Source organism: Pleuronectes platessa, chromosome 9, assembly GCF_947347685.1.
Source record: "Pleuronectes platessa chromosome 9, fPlePla1.1, whole genome shotgun sequence".
Lineage (NCBI taxonomy): Eukaryota > Metazoa > Chordata > Actinopteri > Pleuronectiformes > Pleuronectidae > Pleuronectes > Pleuronectes platessa.
In genome coordinates, this window is record NC_070634.1 from 23,877,873 (window position 1) to 23,883,872 (window position 6,000).

The window sequence follows — 6,000 nt, forward strand, 5'->3', positions numbered from 1 at the left end:
TCCAGAGCTCTCACATCTGGCTCCAGCTTTGAAGTGGCAGGTGTGTCATCTACATGCCACACACACACGCACACACACACTCAGACACACACACAAACACACATTGGCGAATGACAGTGGGAGCCAGGTCTTTGTTTGGCAAAGTACAAGGAGCATGCAGATTGTCGTTTTGGTGTTCGGGGACAGTTTGTGATGGAGCATAATCAGATGTGTGTGTCTTGTGGCGCAGCAGCTTTAACGAACAAACGGAAACCGGGCTGAAACCCCACGTGGCTGTCAGGTGTGAGTCACGGGAGATGAGCGAGGACTTGACTCGAGTGTGAGAGGCCTGATCTGAGGCAGCTTCTCCTCCCAGAAGCACGTCAGGACTTTACATCTCCCAGAAAGAGGAAATGTACACACATGCACACACACACACACATGGAAGAAGAGGACGTGATGCTATGCACGAGTGAAGCGAAGCCACAGTAGAATAAGTCAGAGGATCTGGTGTCACTGCTCCACTGAGGCTCTCACACATCAGTTGTGTGTGTGCGTGAGTTTGTGTGTGTCGTGTTTTCAGGGCTGAAAAGGAAAAGTTTGTCTAAACTACCGAAGCTAAACAGAAAGTAGTTTCTCCTTCTCTGGAGATGCATAAATGTTGAAGCCCTGGAAATCTAACATGAAGATTTTTTCCCAAATGTATGTTTTTTTTTTTTTTTATCTTCGGTTTATTTTGCTTTGCAGGGACATAAAAGCTAAAATAATAAAACTAGGATCTCTGAAAAACATCTATAAAATCCTTTTAATTGTCATATTACAAGTGATAATCCAGCACTCAAGTTGTACTTAAACAAAGTACAGAGCAATAATCAACTAAATGTACTCAAAGTATGTAAAAAGTTCTCGTTCTGCATATGTTACAATACACATGGATTGATTATTAGATTGTTCAAACTAATGCATTTATTTCCAGGCAGTATTTTTGTAGCTGGTCGAGGTTTAACTGAAGTACACACAGTTCAAAGTAAGAGGTGAGATAAGGAACACGGAGTTCTGCAAAGCAGATCAGTTTTCAATTATATTAGCTTTAAAAATATTCTGTGAAACACTGGTTTGTTTTAAATCTTTAGATATTGAAAGTTATTAACTTTGTTTATTAGATTTAAACCTTTAATCTTATTTTTATCAAATAAAATCTTCAGAAAGAAACCTGTATAAAGGACAAGGTTTAAAATGATCATTTTAACCGATTATAGGGACTCAATCAGTTGAACATGAATAGATTTATAAATACGTGGAATCCACAAGGTCCATAATATTCAATCTGTTTTCAAGAATAATATTTTCCAAGCTAATACGTTATTGTTTATAGTCTAAATTTCTTACTTATGGGGCCCCAGGCAAAAGGTAACTGGGGGCCCTGTGTCAAACCAAATCAGTGTGTGTGTGTGTGTTACTAATGACTCAGGGGCCCCTCTAAGTGCGGGGCCCCAGGCAATGCCCTGCTTCCCCGTGTACATTGTTATTTACATACTGTGACTCCTCACCTGCCGTGTTAGAAACAATAAACAACAAAGAAAAACAAGATGGTGGTTTCAAAACTGCTGGAAACTGCATCTGAACCTGTCGCCCACGCTAGACACGTGAGATCAGTAACTTATTATTCATTTTACTGAACAGCCGAGCGCTAACTATATGTTGTGCCTCTGATTCAAGGTTATAGGGAAAACACACACACACACACACACACAGACACAGACACACACACACACACAAACACATGGAAAAAACTCTGAAACAGTAACCATGGTTTAAAAATAACCAGTCTAATTAGTTTTCTGCTTTGCTTAATGTTTGTGTGTGAGTATGTTTGTGTGTGAGTGTGTGTGTGTGTGTGTGTATGTGTGTGTGTGTGTGTGTGTGTGTGTGTGTGTGTATTTGTGTAAGGGCAGGATGGGGCTGCAGCAACAGAGTAATTAAGAGAAACAAGTCTTTGATCTTAATGAGGTTTTTCCTGCTCGTCACAGAGTGAGGGAATGTGTGTGTGTTTGTGTGTGTGTGTGTGTGTGTGTCTGTGTGTGTGTGTGAGTTCATACTCTCTTTAAAGAAACAACCCCGTCTGAAACGAACAGTAAACTCCAATCCTTTGCGAACCAGCAGGAAACTTTCATCTCCACCCGCTGTCGTGACTTTCTGTGTTTTCCCGGCCGCAGCCTCTGTGTCACTTCTTTGAAAAAATCTGATTTGGGTCATTCAGAGAGAGAGAAACACAAAAAAGAAAAACATCCTCCCTCAAATCTTTCTTCTCAACTTCCTGACTAATTGACTGGAAGATCATTTGAATGCTGAGCAGTGGCGGCGGGCGTCCAGTGCGTTCAGCGGTGAGATTGATGCATCGGAACAACACCAACAGATCTGGCCCACCATCCCTCCAGAGGGGGGGGGGCTCTCCACTGAGGACATCATCACACACGCCGTGTTGTCTTCTAAATCAAAGCATCTTCCTCGGCTTTGATAAGAAAGAAAAAGAGCCTGGTGCCGACCGGGGGGTGGGAGCCTGCCGCTGGGTTACCCACATGAAAACCGCTCGGTCGGCACCAGTACACCGAAGAAGAGCCACGAAAAGAATCTGTAGAATCCAACATGTGGAAGGTTTTCTGTGTGGTCATCAAGAAAAGGTCCAGTCGAAGCCACGCGGTGATTAGTGAAGCGATGTTCAAATCAAAGAGAATAGAATAACAACATGAATGTTCAGCGCAGCCCTTTCAAACCGAATGAAATATGACAATGTGCTGGAAGTGAAACAGAACCTGGTGAGTTCAAGTTATCACTTATTTATAAAAGCCAATTTAACAAAAGCGTCCCTCTCCAGGGACTTAATGCAGAGAGAGAGACACAGAGAGCTCCTCCACACAGCCGATCAATAATCAATCACAGGAAGAAGATGATGCAATGCAGAGTCCAACAACAGCAGGGGAGCAGGAGGAAGCACAGGGGGAGGGGGAGGGGGAGGAGTCTGAGTGACGTCTAAAGAGTGGATGTTCATGCCCTCTAGAAAGATACGTGGAGAACTGCTCCAATCTGGAAAGAAGACACGGTTTCACATGTGAATTTTAAAAACAAAGACAACATTGGCAGTTAGTGGAACTTCATTGTGCAACTTAGTTTTGAATCAATAACAAACTCTAACGAAAAGTAAGGAAAGCAACGTAAAAACATTCTGTGAAATTAATTTCCTAAGTATCTATCCTGAGTAAATATCCCAACATGTACATATATTCATTAGGACCAACAGAGTGTGTCTCCACCTATTTCATATAGAAGACATATTACATAAACAAAAAAGGAAACAAGGAAGGAAACCAGGAACATTTAGGATTTAAGCTTTTTGGCTCAATAAGCAATATTTACCCAACTGAATATTATTATTATTGGCCACTTAAAACTATAATCCATGTTAATTAGAGGGCATCTGTTCTGAAACTCATGTACAGAATAAAGTGGGTGAAGTCGAACGTGAAGAGCTGAGTTTTTGCATCATTTAATTTATTTTACGGAACATATTAGACTCATAATGCATGGAAACCTCTTAGACTCTATTTGAGTAATAGATGATCATTTTGTTGTGAATAATTTCAGATTGTTTGACAGGACAGGAGATAGTTTTCCACTCTGTGTGTTAGAAACCACCACAGAACCTGGTTGAGAAATGTATTTCCTGTGCTGCGATGACAGTAAAGGTTGTGAGGACTCGTCTAGAGAAGAGATGAACTAATATTGAACTAATATTTCATGCACAGATTGTATTTTCACTGGAAACACATGAGTACTCTGTGATTCAAGTTCTCCTCAGAGGATTTTAATCAGACAATACTAAAGCAGAGTGATTTCCTGAGTGCATGAGTGTGAACGTGCACAGACACACAGAGGCGTCCTTGGGTCTCTTGAAATGCACTTTATAAATTCAAGTTATTAATATTATTATAATTGGACAAAGCAGTAAATGGACACTAATAGGCTGCCAGTAAAAAGAACAACAGGACCATGGTGTGTTGGATGGAGATTTGTGACTTTGACCAGTTCCACAGTTCACATTAACAAGGACAGAGGCCAAAACACAGCATCAGGCCAGTGTGTGTATCTTCCCTCAAACACACACACACACACACACACACACACACGGCGTGACGCTAAGCATGACTCACACACTCATTGTTGGGCCGTGCACAGACTCCTGTAGTGATGCATCCACCAGGACTCAGACCTTCACCTGCATCCAGCGGCAGGTTTCCATGTTGATGAGCTTTGAACTGAGGCAGGAGAGAAACTCTGGAGAACTCCTGAGCAGAAAGAAACTGGTATCGTCTGTCAAATATTAAAGATAGTGTAGATTAAATACTTAAAGTTGTTATAATCGAATGACAAAGCTAAACAGGTTGTTTGTATCAATGGACCTACAGAGATATTATCAGCTGCTTCCCCTCGGCTTCATCGGTTTATCATCAAACATCAGGCGACTGAACTCAATGGAGCATTTGACAACCTGAGGGAGGGGGGGGGGGGTATAGGGCTATACCAGACGAGCCCACACACAGGAACAACTTTACTGAACAAGATTAGTTGGATGTAAGCAAACCACAACTCGGCATCCGTTGCACTTCTGCCCATGCTGGTAGAGGGGGGGCCTCACATTCGGCTCCCAGTATGGATGGCTGTGGAATTAAGCAACTGTTTGCTACATACCTGAATATCAACTTATATCAAACGTTCCACCTATTTGCCTGAGAACACACACAACACGACAGTATCTCTGGTTCACGAAGTTCATGAATTAGGGGACTTAAAATTTTTTGCTTGTTTAAATCCGGAAGTGAGATCTTATGGTCACTGATCTCAGAAGCACAGTTCATATTAGTAAACACTCTCTGATTATCTTCTGCAGAACGAGGCACTCGATGTCTTGGGAGAAACTATTCACACGATAACACATTCAAACTTTCTGAAAACACATTCAAATACTGTGTGAGGCGAAGGTGTCAGTGGGCAAATGAACAAATATTTCTCACTTGTTAAGGACTTGACCTTTTATGGGAGTTGCAGTTTGTCTTGTGGAGACGCAGGAGACGCAGGAGACGCAGGAGACAGGCGTCTTCATCAAAGTGGAGCATTTGGTCCGGGCGGCCGCTGACAGCTTCAAACAGTTTCTCATTACTGAGCTGGCATTTAGCATTTAGTCATTTTAACATTCAGTTCCACTCCTGTGTGCTGAGTCAGAGCACAGACTGTACCCTGCTACACACACACACACACACACATCACACACACACAGACACACACACACACTACATCAGGACTTTAACAACATCTGAAAACACTTAGTGAAACAGTTAAATTTGCTGATTAAGAGCGAATAAAGAGAATTAGTCATAAATATGAAGAGTGACAAAGTTTCTCTTGCTTGGTTAGTTTTCATGTTGGTTCATTTGTTTAGTCAATTAACTTGTTTGTGACTTTCACTTTTTACAATCGTACATGTGCACACACTTACACACTTAGACACACACAGACACACACACACACGCTGATATCAATGTGATCAGACAACTCACATGAAGACTCTCAGTTCCCTCCTGAGCTGAGTAACGGAGCTCGGCCGCTGAGCAGTAAACAAATAAACTCGTCACGAGCCGAAACATGAAAGTTGGTCACGACCGAATTCCTGTCAATCAGCGATCAGGCTGTCGACAGCCAACAGACAGAACTGACAGGAAGCTGATTACAACCAGTCAGAGCTTCTCAGCTTCTCACTGGTGAGACCAGCAGAGTCCACAAGAGGATTCTGAAACTCACAGAATGACGGCAACGATCACTGACGTCATTTTAATGGAAATCTCAACTGTGATTAGAGATTTCCTGCTTTATCATAATTTTTGTAGGAAATATCTTCCTGTTTTCATCATTAATATTTCAAACACACACTGTTGTGCGTTGTTATCACGTACATAGGCAACACAACTA